This window comes from Lissotriton helveticus, chromosome 5_1, assembly GCF_964261635.1.
Source record: "Lissotriton helveticus chromosome 5_1, aLisHel1.1, whole genome shotgun sequence".
NCBI classification, from domain to species: Eukaryota; Metazoa; Chordata; class Amphibia; order Caudata; family Salamandridae; genus Lissotriton; species Lissotriton helveticus.
Genome location: NC_136065.1, coordinates 499,624,026 through 499,647,710, shown reverse-complemented (window position 1 = coordinate 499,647,710; position 23,685 = coordinate 499,624,026). Strand labels below are relative to the sequence as shown.

Here is a 23,685-nt window from a genome sequence, read left to right as displayed (position 1 = left end):
TTCACTTACCGTCATTCAGCGTTTGAAGAGTTGTTTTTCTCCATGTTTGCGTGTGCTGCGCCATTTTGGATCTTGCTGCGGGATCCCGCGGGAGTTTGTCGACCGCGATTACGTCATCGCGGCTTGCCACCTTGCACAGCGAGAGTTTGTCAACGCAAGTACGTCATGAAGGCCCGTGATCACGCATCGCGGGAGTAAACACTTGTGAACACGTAGATGCGGCGGGCAGCGGCAATCTCGCGTTTGCGAAATTGCAAAATTTGCAATTCTGCACAAGAAATCCACCAGCAGGCAGCATAAACCTTCTGAAAATGATGATTTTTATCAGAATAACTCCTCAGGTTGACATTTGCCTGCACTTTTTTTTGCAAGGAGTCCATTTTGGGGGTGGTGGGAGGAAGGAAGTGCCCCACAGTCTCCAACTTCCTGTTCCTGTCCAGCAGGCTCCTCCCAGTGCTTTGTTCATGTCCTGGTCACTTTGATTTGGATCTTGACCTGGAAGGATTACTTTTTGTGGATGCTGCTGAATATTTGGATTGAGGCCTTTTTGACTTTCTTTGGATCACTTTTGGATTAGAAATTTCACAAGTAAGTTGATGTTTTTTGTTTGGGGCATTACAGTTGCTGCAACTACAATTTTGGAACTTTTTCAGAACATTAAATAAAATATATTGTGGGTAGCCACAGTATCCAGTAGGACCAGGGTTAGTTATGGGTGCATGATGCAACTGTTTTGTTGAATTTCAACATCATTTAGGGCATGGATGGCATTGGATTGTGGTGATTTTTGTGTGTTTTTCGATATTTTGGCTGTTGTTGGGGCCTTTTGCCCAGGGGTACTCAGTGGTGCATGGACTGAGTCTTTCTGTGGGGTCTCTTTAATGTAAACATCATGGAGGGCATGGATGGCATTGGATTGTGGTGATTTTTATGTGTTTTTCGATTTTTTGCTGTTTTTGGGGCCTTTTGCCCAGGGGTACTCAGTAGTGCATGGGCCTAGTCTTTCTGTGGGGTGTCTTGAATGTAAACATCATTGAGGGCATGGATGGCATTGGATTGTGGTGATTTTTGTGTGTTTTTCGATTTTTTGGGGTGTTGATGGGGCATGGCCATGTGGGTGGGGGCCATTTTGAGGACTGGTCCAGGCAAGGCCTGGCCATGTGGTGGGGGTCAGGGGGCCATTTTGAATCCAGGCAGTGTGCTTTGTGCCATAGGCCTGCATCCAATGTGCCTTGCTTTCATCCATTATGCCCAGGGGTACCCAGTGGTGCATGGGCCTAGTCTTTCTGTGGGGTCTCTTTAATGTAAACATCATGGAGGGCATGGATGGCATTGGATTGTGGTGATTTTTATATGTTTTTCGATTTTTGGGCTGTTGATGGGGCCTTTTGCCCAGGGGTACTCAGTGGTGCATGGGCCTAGTCTTTCTGTGGGGTGTCTTGAATGTAAACATCATTGAGGGCATGGATGACATTGGATTGTGGTGATTTTTGTGCGTTTTTCGATTTTTTGGGGTGTTGATGGGGCATGGCCATGTGGGTGGGGGCCATTTTGAGGACTGGTCCACGCAGGGCCTGGCCATGTGGTGGGAGTCAGGGGGCCATTTTGAAGCCAGGCAGTGTGCTTTGTTGTGTCATAGGCCTGCACCCAGTCTGCCATGCTTTCATCCTTTATGCCCAGGGGTACTCTGTCAGTGGTGCATTTTATTGGTCTTTCCATTTTGGGGGGGTGGGTATAATAAAAATGCTTACTTGCAAACTATTAATTGAAGCGCTACATATGCAACATTTATTTAACTGATGTTCCTCTGGCTTCGTTTGCTTTTAGGTGCAGAAAGACGAATCATCAGCCTCATTGTTCCTCATCAGTGCCAGGAAGAAGTCCTGCTGCGGTGTGTGCAGCACAACGTCACGTGTGGCCACAGACAACTCTGCAACTTGTGCAACTGCGGCCTGCTGTTCTGACATCTGAAGAAGATGGCCCCAAAAAAAGTTGCCCGTAGCTCCTCTAGCAAGAAAGTTGCCAGTAAGGAGCAGAAGAAGCAAGTGGCGCCACTTACCAAGGAGACTGATGTGCCGACCGCCACATTTTTGGGGGGGAAAAAAGTACGCCTGCAGCAGCAGCGGGGTCTGCTGGGGACCAAGCTGGGAGCAGCACCTCCGCTCCATTGGGCTCAGTGCCACCACCACCATGCCAACTTAGGTCCAAGCCCTTGAGTGCTGCAGAGGCAGCCAGTATAGTTGTTCAATCACCATCGACCAGTGATGTTGGCTCATCGCAAGAAAGTAGCAGCATCCCTCAATCAACACAGGTTGTTGTAACTCATCTGACGAGTGTTCAACAACCACAGCCGCAACAACAACCACATGTGCAAGTACAGGCCCAAGTACATGTGGAAGGAGAGGCGGCGCAAGGAGAGGCGCAAGCAGAGGTGCATGGAGCGGCACAAGTGCCCACAATAGTTGTTCCTCCCAAAGTAGGGGCACATCAGGAAATCGACATTCAAGCCGAGGTATCATATGAGGAAGCCACTCTCCTGATGATTCATTGTCTTCCAGATCTCCAGCAAGGAAAAGATCAAGGATGGTGTCTACATCTTCTTCAAGCCCCCTTCCTTCTGATGATATGGATGAAAATTGGGAACCACCAGGCCTGTCTGAGAGTGAGGCACACCATGATCTGACAAAGGTAGCTAAGCGTAAAAGGAAGGTCCCCGAAAGTCTCATAGTTATGGAGTGTGATGATGACGCTGAACAAGACGTGGCGTATACTCCTGCTGATGAAGACTCTCACGACGACGACGCAGTCATCATAGACGTCACTCCAGCTTCAGCAGGCATGCAGCAAACAGACATTTTTACCCTATCCCGAAATGCTGCTGAGTGTGATGTTGGCGACGTGTCAATGGGACCACCACCAATGCAGTTAACTAGTACAGCACCACCTACAGCTTCCATATTTTCTCGCCAGAAGGGACTTCCATCCACCTCGACCTCCATTTCCTCAATTAGTGGTGCTGTAAGTGCACAACGTACAAAATTTTGGCAACACACATCCTCCACTTCATCTGGCATTAGCATTCCCAGTATCGCCTCCTCCGCCCCCCCACAGACATTTGAAGTCCGCAGTTTGGGACTTCTTTAGTGTTAGCCCAACAAGGGAAAACATAGCCATTTGTACCATTTGTAAGGTTCGAGTTAGTCGTGGTAAGCTTGGTACCAACTATGGTACCGGAGGCCAGAGAGGTCATCTTGAAAGACAGCACACTGTCAAATGGCATGCGCACCTAAGGGAGATCAAGGCAGCCCGAATTGCAAGTCAACAAATTGTATCCGTTGATGTTTCATCTGATGATGACGAGGAGGAAGAAGCATCAAACATTTCTTCAGTTACACCCAGTACCCCTGTCAGCAGCACACCCCCTGCAAGATATATGAGCCACACTAAGAGTGTGGGAGAGAGTGAGTCACCAATGCGAAAAAGTTCATCATCATCACTGAGCGTAACTGGGTCGAAAAAGTCATCATCATCCCGTAAAATGGTCCAGCGCACCATTAGAAGCATGTTGTTTTCAGATGCGCCATTTGAACGCAACCACCCAACGGCGCGTCTGTATAACACTAAGGTGGCTAAAATGCTAGCGCTGGACCTTCTCCCTTTTTATTTTGTGGAAGGGGTGGGTTTTCTTGAAATGGTGGCAACGCTCTGCCCTAAATGGAAGGTTCCTAGCCGGTTCTATTTTGCCAGAGTTGCGGTTCCAGCACTACATGAAGATGTGCTGGAGGTGATTGGGGCAGCTTTGCAGAAGAGGGCTGTTCACACTATACATCTGACAACAGACATGTGGACCAGTTGCCAAGCCACTGATTACATGTCCATCACTGCACACTGGGTCTCTTTTTCAGGGGTTAAAGCAAAGCTAAACGCAGGTGTTGACATGGACAAAGTTTATAAAGCTGCTCGGAAACATGCAACAGTAGCCATGTTTGCCATGGAGAAAACTCATACAGGAGAAAACATTTTGCATGAGTTTAACACAACGGTCTTTCAATGGCTGTCCTCAAGAAAACGCATGATTGGTTATGTTTCCACAGATAATGGCGCCAATGTAGTTAAGGCCATGGATATGGGTAACTATTTCAGAGTGCCGTGTTTGGCGCACTGTATAAACCTGGTTGTTAAAAAATTCTTGCATGAAGAAAGTCCAGTCTACGAGTTACTGACCACCAGCCGAAGAATGTGCACACATTTCAACCATTCTTTTAAGGCCCGGAAGCAGCTGAGGTGCCTGCAACATGAACGTAAAGTGCCAGTGAAAGCACTCATCCAGGAGGTGGTAACACGTTGGAACTCAAAATTCTACATGCTTGAGCGTCTGTATGAGCAGTATGTGGTAGTCGATCAGTATTTCTTTAAACTGGGTACACCTATGATAGACCTGAGGATGCAGGTGGAGCAATGGGAGCTAGTTAAAAGCCTGACAGACATGCTTCGTCCTTTTGAGGTCTTCACGCGTGCAGTCAGCAGGGAGGACTGTAATTTGGGAAAATCTATCCCATTGTTGCGCATGCTAGAGGACAAACTGAAGGCGGAGTCTTCTACGTTTCAAAAAGATGGAAAGCAAGAAGCATTTGAGTTGGCGGAGAAGTTATTACAGCGCCTACTTCGCGATGAACGTCTTCAAAAGATCCACACAGAACAGCATTACATTTCTGCTACTTTTCTGGATCCACGGTACAAAAGGCAGTGGCAGGCAGAGTATTCTTTCCTTTTGATGACGCAGATGTTACAAAGTATAAACATTGTCTAGCTGTGTCAGCCACTCGGTTTGAAAGAGAACGGCAGGAAATTGAAGGAAAAGGCAGTACATCAGCATCAGCAGGCCATCCGGAGTCAAAAAAATCCACTTCTGCATCTGTGGCTGTGGCAGAAGTGAGTGATTTTCCCTCTCAGCCGTTAACGACACCAGCAACCGTATCATCTGCACCAGACACAACAGTAATATTGTGTGAAGAAGAGGATTGGCTAACTCAGCTTGGGTCTGCTTCTCAAAAGGTCCCAGAAAAAAGTAAGCAAAGTGGAGTAACCCTGGAGAACCTTGAGTCGATGGTGCAGGCCTATCTGAATGACTCAACAGAGGTCTATGTTCATCAGCGTATTGGCATGGGAAAAGAGGTGTGTGGCCAGAGATCACCAACCTGGCTATAAATTACTTGTTTTGCCCACTCGCAAGCGTGTCTTCTGAACGTGTTTTCAGTGCTGCTGGTGGCATTGTAACTTCCAAAAGGACCCGCCTCTCGCCCAAAAATGTGGAGAGGTTAACAATGATCAAGATGAATCAGCACTTCATACCACCAGATTACAAAATACGAGAATGCACGCAGGAAGAAGACGAGGAGGACACCAACTTAGATTTACTCCCGTCTGAATGCTCAGAGTTTGAGGACGAGCTCTTCTTCCCTGACACCGAGCCCTGAAAAGGAGTCAATGAATCACTAACTTTCTTTTTCGTCCTTATTCACTTTTATTCCTGTGTGTCTGTCTTTCTTTGTTTTGCAAAATCTATATAAAAAAAACTTTAATCACCTAATCACAAAAACAAGCCCATCAGCAGAACTGTCTTCACTTATTTGCTTATTGATTTGAAGGTGCCGCAGTCTGCATTCCTCAGGTTCACAAGTTCACAAGAACATGCTCCTCTATCCTCCTCCTCCAGACTCCTATTTCCCTCAAAGCAGATGGCTGGATTACGCCCAATGAAGAAAGACTCTGCACTTGTGGGGGTGTACTACTTCTTTGCGGGTGAGTTGACGGGTCTGGGGCATTGCTGTGAAGGTCTAATACCGGATAAAAGTGGTTTGGAGAAAATCGGAGGGGAAAAGTATATTGCGTTTTTGCTCACTTGCCTGTCTTTGGGGTGCTATTTGGGGGGCTTCCAGGTTTTTGGGGGTGGGTTTTTGGGTCTGGGAGCACTGCTGCCACAGTCTAATGTTGATTGCATTTGTTTTTCAGAAAATCCGTGGTGGAAAAGGGGAGTTAGGGCCTAGCTGCAGAGCTCATTTGGACTGCATTCCAGGTAGGCCCAAAGTTGGCCGGGTTCACGGGTCTGGGGGCCTTGCTTGGAAGGTGTAATACCGGCTAAAAGTGGTTTGGAGAAAATCGTAGCAGAAAAAGTTTTTGCGCTTTTGATCACTTGCCTGTCTTTGGGGTGCTGTTTGGGGGGCTTTTAGGTTGTTGGGGGTGGGTTTTGGGGTCTGTGAGCACTGCTGGCACATTCTAATGTTGATTGCATTTGTTTTACAGGAAATCCATGGTGGAAAAGGGGAGTTGGGGCCTAGCTGCAGAGCGCATTTGGACTGAATTCCAGGTAGGCCCAAAGTTTCCTAAGTGTGCCTTTTCCCGGTTTTGCTTTTCGGCTTTTTGGGGGGGTGAAACTTGTTTTTGCCTGGGTTCACGGGTCTGGGGGCCTGGCTTGGAAGGTGTAATACCGGCTAAAAGTGGTTTGGAGAAAATCGGAGCAGAAAAAGTTTTTGCGCTTTTGATCACTTGCCTGTCTTTGGGTTGCTGTTTGGGGGGCTTTTAGGTTGTTGGGGGTGGGTTTTGGGGTCTGTGAGCACTGCTGGCACATTCTAATGTTGATTGCATTTGTTTTACAGGAAATCCATGGTGGAAAAGGGGAGTTGGGGCCTAGCTGCAGAGCGCATTTGGACTGAATTCCAGGTAGGCCCAAAGTTTTCTAAGTTTGGCTTTTCCCGGATTTTGCCTTTTGGCTTGTTGGGGGTGTTAAACTTGTTTTCGCCCGGGTTGACAGTTCTGGGGCCATTGCTGGGAAGGTCTAATACCCGAAAGAAAGTGTTTTGGAGACAATCCCTGGGGAAAAAGTTTTTGCATTTTCTGATATTTCGCTCACTCTACCGTTTTCGGGGGGCTGTTTGTGGGGGTTCCTGGTGTTTGTGGGGGGGTTTGCGAGTCTTGGAGCAATGCTGGGTATGAATACTTTTGCTTGCTTGCAAGTGGTTTGAATACAATCCATGGTGGGTAAGGGGGGATTTGGGCCTACTTTACTTTCAAAGTACGTTTTGTCACCATTTTCTACTAGGCCTCTGACAGGTAGCAGTATCGCATGTTTTTTGAGATCTGATTGGGGGTCTATTACATTTTTGCGGCTGGGTTTAGTAAGGGTCTGGGAGCACTGCTGAGAAGGTCTAATTTTGTTCTAAAACACAGTTTACAGTACACCTAGCTTGAGAGGAAAAATCCGCTAAATTAATTCGCCCATACTTATTTATCCTTCAAAAGGAGACTCAGACAGAGTACGCACTTTCAAAAATATTGTACTGTCTATTAGGAAACTCAAAGTGTGACTTTTTGCACTACACAGCGTACATACCTTATATTTATTTGTCAGTGGTGTTCTAATATCACTTCCTGTTTTTCCATCAATAATTACAGGCCGGGTTTCAGCCTGTGCAATGGGAAAAAAAGGATGAAGTCAGGCTTCACATTAGCGAGCCGCAATTCAGCATCCGCCAGGCAGGCAGTGGACAGGGTGTCTTCTGGCCACCAACATTGATGGACGGAGCGTCAGATGGAATGGAGGAGTTCCGCTAATAAGAGGAATGGTTGGATGCATGCAACTTCCCAAATTCAACAGGACAACTACAACAACATACAGATACAGTATCCGTTCTTTTCTAATTATCTTTTAAGTAATGTTATTGCTGTGAACTTCTATGAGTGTGACTCTGCATTTCTTTTATCTCTGCTTCTAAATTCATCCCTACAGCCATTGTATAGGTTTTACTTCTGCTATTTCTCAAACCTAATTTAATGTACGAAGTGTTTCTCTGAGTGCAGAGATAGGCAAGTGAAAAAGCATAATTACTGCAGCCCTGTACTGTCGCATTCTTTCATTAACGGTTGTCTAAAGTACTACTTACTTTTCAGTAACCATGCATCAGTAGTGCATGCACTTCCTTTTAACTTTTAACTTTTAACTTGCTCGTCCTTCTACACTTACTTACACCCTTCTTTCGCTTTTTGTTCATCCCATCCATCAAGTTCATCTCAGATCTGATTTGGATTCTCAAAAAAAAATTCACCGCTGAGTTGAAGTACATTTAGAGGAGGCTATTACCTGGTTGATAAAAACTTTGTTCTAAATTTGAAAGTCTTCTTAACAGTATAGTAACTTAACTGTACAACATATATACTACACCCGTGCAGAGAGCACACTCTGCAGTCTGCAATCTCAATAAGTAAGGAATATAAGAGCTTATCACTGCCCGCCACTACCATGGCAACCCTCACAGCAGTTTCCTCCGGCACTTGCACCGCCTCCTCCCCAGAAGTGTCCTCCACCACCTCCGCGCTGGCCCCGGCACCAGATGTTCCACCTACAAAGTACATTTAAGAATGTTAGATGTCATAGACATACACCACTCACTAGTATTTTGTCTAGGAATGAAGAAATGTGAATACAGAAACCAATCTAATAATTTGTGACTGTCTACTCTAAATTAAAAATGCCCCTTTTTCCAGGGAAGGGTGTTGTCTTGCTGCACTTTTTGGCACAACTGATGAATGCTTGCTTTTTAACATGCACCATTTTTCTCATAACAGACAGAAGCTTCACTTCTAAGAACAAAAGCAAGATCAGATCATCATCACTAGGACAGAGTGACCAACGATTCAGCACCAAAAAGAAAAATTAAAGTTCAAACCAGGTGAGGGCTCGGCTCTCCCACAATAAATGTGTGAAATAAATCACTAAGCACTATTCCATTTTTAATCAACCGTTTATGTTTTATGACAAACTTGATTTTAATAAATGTTTTTACTTTTAATAAAGCTTTAAAACTTAAATAGACTCTGTGGTTTTTGGTCAAGAGTGACTGAGCAAAAGGTTTTGCAATTTGCAAGCATGAGTCCGTGCCTCTGACACTTCTGGACTCTGACTCCGTACTCTTGTCCTGCGTTGGATAATCATCATTGGGGATCAATCATCGATGAATTCGGGAGCTAAATGACTCTGCCACACTATCTAGTCAGTAAGGAGATTGGGGGTTCATCAAAGTCTGTTATCACTGAGGTATGTGGAAAGTCTACCTGCGCCTATTATAATTGATAAACAATGCACTATATAGTGTCCATAGTTCTGTTTGTGCAGATTTGTCCCTGCAACAGTAGTAGTATGGATTGTCCTCCTATCCAAACCAAAAGTAAAGTAGTATCTTATTCTTTCTTGGTGGTCATTCGCATTTTATTGTTGGGAATTGTCAAAGCATAAACATTTTGAAGACTTGAAAAGACATTATGGACAATCCCAGAGGACTGCACTCAGTTCATAGAGCTATTGATGACTAGAATGGGAGTTTCGTTTGACACCTTTTGCCAACTGTGCAATCTTAGTTAGCTACACAGACAGACTAATAAGAATAATCTAGTAATACCACAGGGGATCATAGTAGAGGCAGGATAAGAATTTAGATACAGTCTACAAGAAGATCAAAGACGATTTAGAAAAAATCGAATGAGGAACGCTAGGAAAAAATAGGTACTCTATATTAAAATGAAAACTTACTGGGGCCAGCAAAGGAGCCCTCGCCTGACCGATCCTGGCCTTCTACAGAGGCAGCAACCACCTCCTCCTCTGTCCTCTTGCCCCTGGGGGGAGCTGATGTACAACATGAAAGAAAGAAAGACCCGAAAACATGGATGATTGTTGTCAACCAAATCAAACATTTCAGAAGAACAATAACAAAATATTTTGGCGAAATAGCAAATAGACAACTATTCCACAGGATATATTGACCTATCTCATGTGGTCTACTACGATATTAGTATTGCTTGATTTGCGGACCGTCGACTTGGAAAGTTATGTAACTCACTAAACAAAGTACTAAAAAGGTTCGCCTAGGACTGGCAGGCAGCAGTCCGCAGCACGCAAAGTGACATACAAACTCCATCGTGATTGCAGCTCAGTGACAACACTAAAAAGTTTCCTCCTACATTAACCAGTCATTAAAATACTCAAACTATCAATCCACCACCACTATTTCTTCTTATTGCCAGGTGTACAAAGGAAGGACTGGCCTTGAGTCTGTAGGGGCAGATTTACAAGCCCCTTGCGGCTCTTTTGCTCTGTTGTTGCGTGACTTTTGTGACGCAGCGGCAGAACAAAAGAGGCGCCATGGTGCGGCGTATATTAACAACGTGACGCATATGGGAGATGCATCACGTTGTAAAGCCCTGCGCCATCAGGGGGCGTTCCGGCGCAAGGGAGGGCGTTCCTGCGCAGGAACGCATCCTAAAAGTGGCTGAGGGAAATCTACAAGATTTCAATCAGTCAATTTTAGGACAATAATGCGTCACTCAAACCCTGCGCCAGCTTGAAGCAGACGTACGGCTTGACGCAGCATTGGGGAGATAGGGCACCCCAGATCATTGCTGAAGCTGCGCCATCGTTGCGACGCAACTCCAGCAATGCGCCGCCTTTACGGCACAGATGCGTAACGCTTCGGTGACGTTTTGGGCCCATGGCGCATCCCTGCTACTTTGCAGGGATGCGCCGGTAATTTCAAATCTGCCCCTTAGTGTTTAGCATTACGCAGTTCTGTAAACTACACTCATACATAATTTCTCAGGCCAATGAAATGAACACAAAATCGAAAACAAATAAGCATAGTAGCAACGCTACTGAGAAGGAGAGCAGTGCACCTGAAATGCACAGAAGATTTTGAAATATAATTTACCTACGTAATCTGCAGCATTATTGCTCTTGATAAAAAACAAAAATTTGCAATATAATAACACACAGAGCAGGAGAAAACAGAGTAGTGATGAAATAGCTACTACTACTCACCAAACCCGGGGATCTCGATGCCGAGCAGGTCGAGCAAGTCGTGTTCCCGGTCCAGGAGATCCGTCCAACGGTGGGTGGCCTGGTTGTAGGTGCGCCGGACCCGAGAGTGTTGATACATGGCCCGGCACACCTTCTCCCACCGCTTCCGGCGCTCCCGGAGCACGTAGCCGCTTGCGATCTTGCCGCCTGCCGCGATGGTCCTGGGGAGGCGGCGCTGTACAAAGTACACCAGTGCGGCCACCTCCTCCACGCTAAAGATCTCCCGTGGCATCACTAGCTCCCCCCTCAAACGCCCGCATGGGAGCCGGGCACAGGGTGCGGGACCCTTCCCCTTCGCGGGCTGCTTCCCGGCTCCCTTTACCATGGTCTGGGCAGAAAGGAAGGTAAATAAGAAATAAGAAATAGAATAGGGAAGAAGAAAAGAAAAGAGTTAAAAAAAAGTAGTTTAAAATTAACCAAAAGTAGCAGAAAACACAAAAATATAGAGCTAGAAAAATAGAGGGATAGATAATAAGTAAAATAGATTAAAAAAAACTTCAAACAAGCAAAGGATGGCAGAGATTGAGAGAGGATACAGAAAGGATGCCCAGAACCATAGCAATGAATGAAAAACAAGATGGGCGCGCCCGTTCACGATCGCGTGGGTAAGTTCGCGCGAGATTTCTCCCGCGATCACACGCGAACTTGTACTAGCGAGCCGCACACTTTGCGAGATTACACATAGCGCCCGGAAACGGAAATACGTCGCGCAAACAGGATGGCCGCGCCCATGTACGACCGCTAGGGTAACTTCGCTTCGTTGCGCTACAAGCGTCTCGCGAAAACGCAAAAAACCACGGGAACTAACATGCCGCAAAAAACAAATCGCATATTCGCACGAATTTGCGGCTTCCGAATTCGTTCTTGCGCAAATTCGCAGAAAAACGATTTTTGCAAAACTGAAAGCACTCAGCAGGTGCAAAAGTTCAAGCTCATCATTAGTAACCATTCCCTGTAGTGCTTCCTGAGGGCCCCCTCCAGAGTTCAGTTGCTTACTTGCAACTATTCTATGACCCTGCTCTGACCCTCACAGCAGGCTCAGAGAATAGCTACAAGTATGCCACAAAGGTCCTGTTAAAAAAAATTATACTGCAACAGAAAGCAATTACAGATAAGGAAGCAGGTGCCAGACTGGAAGTTCAAATTCATTGACACATTAATCAGCCCCTAATTCATTCATGTCAGTTGTGGCAGGGCAGGTGTGCTAACGAATTTTGCAAAACTGAAAGCACTTAGCAGGTGCAAAAGTTCAAGCTCATCATTAATCAGGAAGCACTTACAGCTAAGGAAGCAGGTGCCAGCTCAAATTCAGTGACACATTAATCAGCCCCAAAGCAATTCATGTCAGTTGAGGCAGGGCAGGTGTGCTTTTCCCCCCATAATCTACAGTGATGAACCGGAGGGTGGCGGTGATGAACCAGAGGTGGCATGGGTGAACCAGAGGGTGGCAGTGGTGAAACAGAGGGTGGCAGTGGTGAAAGAGAGGGTGCTGTGATGAACCAGACGTAGAAACAACATGGTCGCGACCGTTGCGACCCGACAAGTAAGTTCGCGTTTGCGAACTGGTAAAAAACCCTCGCGAACTGGCAGAAACCCTTGCGAACACAAAAAAAAACAATTTGCGAAAGTTCGCGAATTTTGTGGATTGCGAATACGCCCATACTTAATTATTACTATTACTATTGGAGGGAGGCTGTGTGGCCCTCTTCCTGTGGCCAATTTTGGACCCGGGGACCCCATCCACCGGGGCCCGGCCTTATTTAAAAATGTGTATATATTTATTTTCAGGAGGGGGACCGCATGGCCCCCCCTCCCGGGCCATTTTTCACCTCAGGGACCCCATCCCCCGGGGTATGGCCTCTTGTTGGGGGTCATGGGGGAGCCCCAATGCCCCCACGGTCCCAGCCGGTTCCCCACCTCCTGCGGGAGCTGCCATTGCTTTTGAGCAAGGGGAGCTGCTGGCATGCAGCTCCCCTTTACCCAAAAGCAATCTGCTTTGCTTCTTGGAAGTGAGAGCAGGTTTCCAGCTCTCGATTCCAAAAAGCAAGGCAGTGTTTGCTATGGCAAGGCGGGCGCTGTGCTCCCACCCTGCCATAGCAAACAGCAAGGTCCCCGAGGTGGGCACCCTGGAACATTGCAGGAGCCGGACCTGGGGAGTGGCGGTCCCCCGGGCCAAGGAGGGCTCCAGGAGGGGGGGCCGCAAAGACCCCCCCCCAACATTGACATAGCCCCGGGAGGTGGTGGTCCCTGGGGCTGGGGGTCCGTAACGGACCCCTATCTTAACATAATTGGTGCCCCGGGGAGGTGGTGGTCCTCTGGGCTGCCCCCACATTTATTCATGTACATTTAAGCCCCGGGGAACTGGTGGTCCCCACAGCGTGGGGGGCCAGCGAGGCCCCCGCCTCATATTACAAAATGCCCCGGGGAGGTGGTGGTCCCCGGGGCAGCGTGGGGGTGGAGCCCCCACGCCATTTTTTTTAATAGCAGCAAAGCCCAGGGGTTGTGGCAGTCCCAAGGGCTGTGGGACCCCCATGGGCCCTACTACATTCATTTTGATTGCCCCTAGGACCTGCCCTTCCCAGGGGCTTAAGGTTTTTTTTTGTAATTTTCCACCGGATTTGCACACCTAGCGCAATTCCGGCCGAATGTTTTTTTTTTAATGCTTTATTTGTGCACAGGGACCCCCTGAGCAGGCCTAGGGGGTCAGGGTGTTTCTACCCTGCCCCCTGTTCTTGTTTTTATAATTTTCTTCACCTTTCTTCTTGTGACTCGGTTTTACTGAGTCACAAGATGGCTGCGAACACTTCCTGGTTTGGAGTGTTGGCAGCCAATCAGAGTCAAGCTTGTGATCGGGAGGGTTCGCTAATCACAAAGCTTTTCCAAAATAAAGTTCATCCACCTCAGCTCCTTTTTGTAAAGTTTTGGTGTGATCCATCAAGCGGGGACTGAGCAAAAGGGGGGTCCCAAAACAGAAATCTCCATGCATTTTCCATAAATTTCTTTAAGACAGATTTTAGCAAAAACTGATAAACAGAATTACACCAAAGTTGGCAAGAAGCTAGACCTTGGTCCACAGATTGTGCTTTTTTTTGTTTTGGTGTAAATTCATCCAGTAGTTTTTGAGACATTAAGGGTAAAATATAATTGTTCATTTTGGCAGTTGGGCTCGCGACATGATATATATGTGTGTGTTTAAAAAGTCCACCAGCAACCTGCCTGTATTCAGGGCGTGTGCCTCCGCTTCGTGGTGGTGAATTCACAATATCTGCATTTTTTGCATCCAAAAGGACAAACATTGAGCACTCACAGGGTAGAATTTCAGTAGACATTTAATGCAAGTAGACGCATTTCAGCTTTCGCCTTTCTTAATACTAGCAACACAGCATGATATCGCAACAGTGCTTTTAAATTCAACAATGACATTCGTATTGTTTAATTGTTAATCACACGCAAAAGAGGAATGCTGCCATATTTTCAGATGTTCATTGTCTACAGCAGCCATTACTGCGTGTGTTTTTTTCATGCTACCCAAAGGGCAGCATGCACACTATGTCTTTCATTTCCCATGTAGATCAATCAATGACCATATAGTTCATTGGGGACCCAGTGGGAGCATGGCACGAGCCGGTCTCCCCCTGAATGTTTTTGTGTAATGGAGCAGGCCACGTATTGGGGATAGGTGCAGGTAGTGGGACTTAAGGAGAGTTTTTATATAAAGGTGTTTTGGGCGGGAAGGCATTTATGATGGCTGTGCCTAGGGTTGTGGGAGTATTTTGCTGAAACACCCACCCACCCCTTTTTGGTCCTTGAATTATCAAGGATGAAGCTTTATATATGCAAGCTTTTTAGGAGTCATGGAAAGCATTAGCATTTCGCCACTATAAGACAGGTATAGATTTTTTTGTTTATTTCTTGGAGGTGGTTTTTTGGGGGGTGGACAGTCTGGAGCGGGCTTTTCCATTCCTTGGGGGGAGGACAGGACACAGGGGTGGGGAAGAGAAATTATGGGCTTTTCAACAACATGAGTGCAGTTCGATTGAGGTTGCTTGATGACCATGGGGTTTTTCCTGAAGTTATGTGGAGCTATTTTGGGGATTTTTAAGGGGTAGGGGGGAACGGTGAGATATTTGAAAGTATTAGTGATTTTGAGTTATTTGCAATGTTGTTTACATAAAATTTACAAAATGCACCTGTCTTAATAAAGTGACCTTTTTTGCTAAAACAAGAAGTAGTGGGTTGTGATTTATTGTGTGATAAGCCTTCAATAGTTACACAGCACCGCAGTTGCTGGTTATTAACAGTCACGCAGAAGTCTGTATTCATGCAGTCCTCTTAACTCAATATTAACTAAATATGTGCACTTGACATAAAAGCATGTTCACTGATGTTTGACAATTCATGAAAAGATTACCTTCGTCAGAGCTTAAATATCCAAATTTCACAAACGCAGCATTCACAGGATTGGGACAAATAACCATACTTCCAGCAATGTGTATAATTGTCGATACAATCAACGAAGCTACGCTTTTCAAAATACCACACCGCGATGCAGGCACTGTACCTATACATGCTTTACAAAGTTCACCGGTAACTTGCCTGCACTCAGGGCGGATGCCTCCACTACCTGGTGGTGAACCCACAATAACTGTGTTGTACCTTGATTTCCTTACCTGCTACTCAGAAAGAATGAATGTGATGTGTATGTGGAATGTTGTAATGTTGATGAGAGAGCAGAATGTTGGAGTGCCTGGTTGTGTGAGAGGGAGACAGTTGGAGACTGTGGGCTGAGCAGCAAGGATGCTGCTTCTGGTGGGGCCTTGAATTATCTTAACTACCATCTTGCATCTAAGCTTAAATAAACCTTTACTTATGTTATACCTCATGGCTAGGTCTGGAGTTCCTACCATTCATCTTTGTAACATTGGCGACGATCTGGAGAAAAAACCCTGCGTGTGCTGGCTTCTAGTTTACCTGAGGTGAAGATATCTGAATTTAAAACAAGACTATTTTCACTGGAAACTACCTTAAGAAAAGCAACTGGAAAACTAAGGAGAAGCGTACTCCTCTAGTACCACCAGTGTCCTCCACCATCTGGACAGCCTGCCCTGGGCGTTTTATCTTCCTTACAGCTACCTATTTTTAACATCAACTAACCAGTGTACTTTAAAGACTTACAAAAAAAAAACTGGCAAAACTTCAGAGATTTTTCCACCAAAATATGGATCTTGCTTCAACAAAGATCTGCACTGCACCTAACTACTCTCTGACTGAGCTTGAAGTTGACTGGTCTGCTAACAATCTACTTTGGAGCCTGCTGTCGTCTGGCAATTTGAGACTTATGCTGTTGACCCCATTTCCTGCAGTCATTGGATTACATCTTATATCTTTATTTGTGCAGCGACCTGCAGTGACTATTGGGGCAAGTATCTGCATATCCAGATACTGGCAAGACATCAAACAGTGACATCAAACACTCATCGGTTCCTTGCTCCGTTTTACTTTACAGATCAAAGGGAATGCGTGACTAGACAAAGTACTGCTTACTTTATAAAAGTCAGAAGCGGCACTATGTCCTTTCTTCGCCATTGGGAATTGTTTGGATAATTTTTTTTTTGTTTATTTGTCCCAAATTAAATCTCCGCTCTTGAATTTTGGTGAGTTTTTGGCTTTTGTTAGGGGTTTGCCGTACGTTGGCTGTTACCCTATGCAGCATTTGATGAGCCGCCGCGAGCCCAGCGTTCGCACCAACGCGCGCACAACTTACTTGAGCAGCTGGTGTCGTGTGATGGCCTTGCGCAATTAATGCCTGGAGTTACAGCTGTCCTACGATGTGGTGCAAAGCTGCAGGAGCACGCACCTGCCGTGAGCCACTGAACACTGTTTTTCCTTACGCTCCACCATCTTGGATATTCGAGGTTTCCCTTCACACTGCTGTCAGCGGGAGCTGCTCCAAATGATTGCGGCGAGATTGGTTGACAGAACTGTTACAATCCTTGACTGAGGCCTGCTTAATTTATCTGGTAATCATTATTTTGGCGAAGGACGTGAGTTCTGTGATATTGTTTACATCTTGATTCACCGAGACGCTATGACAGAAAAGGATCTTCGTCATGCTTCCCCGCTGAACTGTGACTATCTGGTACTCAGTTTCATTGTCTACAGCCTGCATTACCGGGAGCTGCAACTGGAAGGGACCATTCTTACATTGCTTTGCATTCAAGCATGTAATTATATTTATTAGAGGAATACAGCACTCTCATATCTGGTACCGGTCAATGGTGTGCTGGTGCTGCTTTCTTCCATCTGTTATCAGCTGTAGATTATCTCACTTCTAAGAGTGTGATTTGGAGCATATATTCCTTTCCATTTCTGAACAAAGATTCAATACCAGTGGGTTTGGGTGAGACATCGCTTATCATTGCTGCATCAGTATTTATGCTGGACTGTGTTCTGGTACTGTTTGATGTATTATCATCTTTATTCATGTTACAGTAGCATGTTGCTGCTGGGTATTTCACTAGCTTACCTTTTCATTTTTGATGCTGTGTGTCATGTAAACTTACTTTTTGTTGAAAAGTTATGATACTCCTTGCCAGTTTCTATTGTTTTGTTATTACTTGCTATTCCTATTTTGATTTTGCTTATGTTCGCTGTGATGTTATCAAGCCATGTTTGCTGTGATATTGTGATATCATCAGTAATTACTAGCTCATTTGCATGGTGCGATGCATAAGAATGAGTTCAGTGTGTTTCTTTTCATTTATCTTGATCTTGTAGAGTGTGGGATTTGGTCTTAATGGAATTTGGGGCGTGTACCCTATACGTTTGTGTCTTAATGGAATTTTATGTGATGGGTTGTGTACCCTATACTTCTGAGCCTTTATGGAATATTGTGCGATGGGTCGTGTACCCTATACTTTTGTACCTTTATGGAATTTTGTGCGATGGGTCGTGTAACCTATACTTTTGTCTCACCTAGGATGTTGTTCTGGTGTTGTGCACCTTTTACTTTAATTAACCTATGGTTGAGCATGTGTGGTGTATAGAAGGGGGTGAACGATGTGGAATTTACATCTTTTTGATGTCCTCCATTCTCCCAGTCCTGCACATCATTACCATGAAAACATGTGTAGAAGGGGGTGAGTGGCTTAGGATTTATATCTCTTTGATGTCCCCCATTCTCCTAGCCCTGTACAATATTACCACTGTGAATAGTTTCCTCTAGAATCTGTGGTGTGTAGAAGGGGGTAAGTGGTTAGGGATTTACACTTCCTTAGTGTCCTTCATTCTCCCAGTCCTGCACAATGTTACCACTGTCAAATTTTTATTTTCTGTTAATATTGTTGAGAAGTGTGTAATTCTTCCCTTCCTTTGTTCTTGCATTTTTGGAGTTTTCATGTGTTTATTGCAGACTTCTCCTTCATATTCCTTTCCGCTGTTCTCTTATATTTGCAGTTATCACTTGCATTTTCTTTCTTTCTCCTTATGCTGTAAATTTATCTGATTGATCTTTAATTAGTTATCTCCATTTGTACATTGCATATTTCTCTTGTATTGTACGTTTATGGTGCAATGTTGTAACCTTCTTTATTTATTGTGTTCCAAAGGGAAGGGGATGTGTTGTTCCTTGATTTCCTTCCCTGCTGCTCAGCCAGCATGAATGTGATGTGTATGTGGAATTTTAAAATGTTGATGAGAGAGCAGAATGTTGGAGTGCCTGGTTGTGTGAGAGAGAGACACAGTTGGAGACTGTGGGCTGAGCAGCAAGGATGCTGCTCCGGGTGGGGCCTTGAATTATCTTACCTACCATCTTGCATCTAAGCCTAAATAAACCTTTACTTATGTTATGGGACGGAGACTTCCTGGTGACCGTTATGGATGATCTGCAGATGCGTGCAGACAGGGGACAGTCAGCCATATTGGTTATCCTTGACCCGTCTGCCGCATTTGATACGGTAAACCACAGGATTCTCCTGTCCAGGGTTGAAGAGGCGGGAGTGGTGGGCACTGCCCTTAAGAGGTTCCATTCATACCTATCCAATAGACAACAAGCAGTAGCCCTCCCCTTTTCGGTCCAAGTTCTCTAACATTCTGCATGGTGTCCCGCAAGGATCAGCAATCAGCCCATCATATTTAACATTTATATGAACCCTCTACCCACCATCATTAGATCTCATAATGTTAACTTAGTGAACTATGCTGATGACACCCAGCTCATCTTGTCCTTAGAGGGTGAGCAATCAGTGTCCTTAACAGATTTTCATGCATGTCTGCAGGACATAGCAACCTGGCTCAGGGAGAACTCTCTGCAATTTAACTCTGAGAAGACTGAGATTCTACATTGTGCAGTAGGTAGAATCCCTCCTACACTCCCGTCTGGCTTTTGGCCAACTTCCTTTAGTACTTCACTGGCTCCCAGTAATGCTGTATGCAATCTGGGAGTCATGTTTGATAATAAATTGACATTAGAAAAACATGTCAACAAAACAGTTGGAAGCTGTTTTATCTTAATTAGAGCATTTTAGAAGATTTCTCCGATGTTCTCTGTAGATGCCAGAACGTTGATCGTCTGGAGCACTATTCTCAGAAGACTGGACTATTATAATGCTCTGTTCTTGGACTCTCCACAATATCTGATTGAGAGACTTCAGAGAATACAGACCTTAGCGGCCAAAATAGCATTACGGCGACCAAGCCGTTCCTTTGCCTCCCAGGCACTCTCAGATTTTCACTGGTTGCCAGTCTCGCAGAGAATACAATTGAAGGCACTGTGCATAGTGTTTAAGGCCCTGCATGGACATGGACCTAAATCCTTGCAGAAAAACTTACATGGTATGCCCCTCCCCGAACGCTTCGCTCCTGGTGAGGGTGCATAAAGTCAAGAAAGTTCAATCAGGAGGCAGGGCCTTATGCACGGCAGCTTCCCGCCTCTGGAATAAACTTCCATCTGATATTAGACAAGCAGACAATATCCTGCAGTTCAGAAAAAAGATAAAAACTTGGCTCTATCCCTGAGTATGCTCTCTGGTATCCTGCTAACTCTCTCCTGGGCAGGGGACACAGTTTCTTCCACACACAGCTAAACACCGTATCACAGCGCCAGGTTACCCGTTGGGTGTCCATTGCGCTTTATAAGCAACAATAATAATAATAATAATAATAATGTTATACCTCATGGCTACATCTGGAGTTGCTACCATTCATCTTTGTAACACTGTGCCTTTAGCATACCTAAGGACAAACACGGAGCACTCACAGCATAGAATTTCAGTAGTCATTTAATGCCAGTAGACGTGATTCAGCTTTCACATATTTCATGAGCTTGGTTTATGGTGAAGAGAAGTGTGTACACTTCGGTTTTAATCAAAATTTTAATGTTTTTCATACAGGTGAACAAAAATGCTCTAGTACGATTTGGCAATAAGGAGTCAAGTTCTAAGTGTTGTTGTGATATATTGAGATATAGTATGTCTGTTTCATTAAGTTGCACTTTGGTAACATCAAAAAGTGAGAAAATAAAATATGAGTTAATTGTAATGTCAAGATATATCTAGGTTACTCCTTGGACTGCTATGTTTTGTGAATTAGGTAAACTTTTATAATTGTGCCTTTCATAAATATTGCGGGGCAATTTTTGAAATCAGGTTGTTTTTGTGTGGGATGGGACACCTTTCTTCACAAAACAACCCTTAAGACACCGCTGGGTCAGCGTAGGCTTTTGATGCATTCCCAGGTTTACAGCATGTTGTAAATATGGGAATGTGTCAAATGTCATGGGTGTTACGTGGGAACATCCACCATAACACCCATTGGCACACCTCCCTATAGCAGTGTAAGGCAACACAGCGACTTGTGACACCTTACGTGACCTCGTAGAAATGGCTCTGAAGTGTGCGCCGCTTGAATGGCATTAAAACTGATGTTCCTGCAGAGTTCGTAAATGAGCCCCTAAGGGATTTTTAAGGCAGCGGATTCATGATTTTTGTTTTTCAATATGTTACACTTGGCTAATATTGATTTTTCTTTTCTCTCATCTTTGTTCTGTCCGGGTTCCTCAGATTTTATTTTTGGGGCTTTGGTGGTGAGCTGCTGTTGGTGTGTCATTAAGTACATTCTGCTTAATAGAATTAACAAATATTTTTTATTTGATACTTGCTAAGTAAACATTCCTCCTTTCAATGCCTAAAATGTTCATTTAGGTAAGCTGTTTTACTTTATATACTTTAGTTCTTGAACTTCTCCTAATTTCTCCCTTTGAATGCTTTTTTAGGTCTCGCAAGCGAGAACTATTGTCATTGTGATGGCTGCCAAGCGACCACAGACCGGGCCACGAGCAGATTGTGGCTTGTGAACGCGCACGTCCAGCAACGTGCACATCTCCTGTCCCGAGGCAAAAGCATGCAGTTTCACTTTCGCGTACACGTAAACAACACAGCATTCAACATGCAAGTCTTTAAATATTTTAAATGTAGATATATCCCACTTACCAGCAATTGTGGTGACTTTGCGCTGGTCTCTTGTCTTCATCGGCATACTCCGTCTGGATCACAGGAGCCCCCTCAAGTTTGCATCGCCGCCACTGTGCACGAGTCGCAGATCCAGCAACAGCGCACGCGCAAGCAGCCCTCGCGCTCCTATCCCCCCCTGTTTACTCCCCGGCCCGGATGTGGAGCACAGGTGCCGCGATGCTTGTTCTAATGTACGGCCTTGCTCGTCACTGCTTATTACCGTTGTCGTCATCCAGGGGGAAAAGCCATTTACGGTAAAGAGATTTTTCCTGATATAAGGGGGTTGTTTGCAGAAGGGGGCCTTGAGAGGCGGGGAGCCTCTTCTCCGACCTCCTGCCTTGGATCGGGGTTCGCGCTCAAGATCTGGTTTCTTATTTGGGTATTTAATGCTCAAGTGAAACCTCTGAAGAACCGAGGCAAACGCTGCTTTTACTTAAGGTCGGCACGTTCCAGTGCAGCTCCGACAGGGTTCCCTCCGAGGCTTTGTCCCCGTCTGCCACCGCCTCGCACTGCACCAGTTTAATGGTTTGTAGCGCGCGGTGCGCACTGCAGCGCGCGCCAAGGGGCACAGAGGCTGTCTCGCCGAATTATGAGAAGAGTTCAATTACACAGCTGATCATTACACACAAAAGCAACAGATTAGTTTTCCGGTTGTGTTTTTAATTTGTCTGCGGCATCCTGCGGGCAACAGTGACGTAGATCTAATGTGAGAAAATTGTGAGATTTTTGTTTGCACTCCATGCACTTCCGTGTCTGCCTGGACCTTTCTTTGCCTGTTCCCGTCTAATTCATGTTCACCCACTTATATATGTAAATAGATTTACACATCCATTAGTGTGTGTGTGACTGTGAGCCCCGGGCATGTCCGTTCAGGCTCTTGAGTCTGCATACACGTGTATTCTCTAGGCCAATGTTTTTAATGTACAATTTAGAACTTGAATTCCCGTTTTTATGAGGTAAACCGGATAAATAGCAGAGCGCAAATCAAACATGTGTACTGGATTAGCAAATCACTCGTGGACCTGGGAAACATCGTGATATTTCTGTGTACCCGCAGCCCCCTCAGCCAGCAAAGTAGCCGCTGCTACTGACAGTACTGACCATCCCTGATGCCCCACTCACAGACAGTCTAACTCCGGCCCTCCCACCACCATCAACGTCATCGCTCCTCTCACAGTGACAATTACACGCTCAATCCACCTCGCCCAACGGTCCAGTCACCGAGGCACGACACTCTGACCCTTATGAATATGGCTCGTGCACTTCGCCCTTTGCACTCTTTATTACACTTGCTTGCAGGGTCCTACTGTAGAGCAATTTGTATCTGTCAATCACACCGTTACGGATCGCTAAAAAAAGATATACACCATCCAACAAAAATCCATTCAACAAATGCAGACATCAGAAACAGATAGGTAAACCCGATTTCGAAACCTTAACGTACAGTGAGTGACGTGTGTGTGTGGGTGTGTGTGTGTGTGTGTGTGTGTGTGTGTAAAATAAAGCCCACATTCACTCCGAATGACATCTTGGGATGGAATATCACTTCCTAAATGTACCCCCCGTATAATGGTAGTCCTTTTATCGACCTCAGAAGTATGAAAGGCTGAATGGTATTGGCTGGAATCGAACCCCTGGGTCAAACACATATTCCCTACAGTGGATATATTAGTCTACAGAGCTTAGACGTGATTTATTTCCTTTTAAACATATTTTCAAACGTGAGTGTGTTTTATTATGAGATCATAAACCTGTCACGTCATGATATAGGTAGCTGCGAAACAGCGCGCGAACCTAAGTATCTGGATAGTAGCCTGGCCTTGTGACGTTGCAGAAACACAGAGTAATGGAGCTGGAGATTCACAAAGAAGAAGACGGTGCATAGTGGCTCATGCGGAGACGGGAGGCCCAGCGGAGAGAGTATATGGGGGGGGGTCTCCATTAGCACACGTGCACGCACACACGCAAGTAATCATGCCTGAAGTACTTCTGCAAAGAAGCCATCACATGACCAGAGAAACCGAGCACATGCTGTCTTCCCTTCATAGCCAATCCGCGATAATTGCAATTAACTGGAAGTCTTGCAGTCAAAGCAAACATTGCTATGGAGATAATTCCAGCCGATTGCTAATGAGCACTTCACACAACGGGACTCCTTTTCCTGCTATTACTCCGGTAGCTTATCTACTATAAGGCCCTCCATTCTCCATCAATGCCCCCAGTAATTAGAATAGACACGCCATGATGACAAGCTAAAAAGTGAATCCGTGAAGC

General features: G+C 45.4%; 1 long non-coding RNA gene across 1 annotated transcript in view; it reads right to left on the bottom strand.

The window, feature by feature from the left end:
- The window catches only part of LOC144753241 (uncharacterized), a 335,228-nt gene extending 313,719 nt beyond the window's left edge, over positions 1–21,509 (bottom strand). Inside the window, exon 1 of the long non-coding RNA XR_013594257.1 lies at positions 21,391–21,509. This is a non-coding gene — a long non-coding RNA (uncharacterized LOC144753241). The remainder of the gene's footprint in view (positions 1–21,390) is intronic.
- Between the last annotated feature and the right edge of the window lie 2,176 nt (positions 21,510–23,685).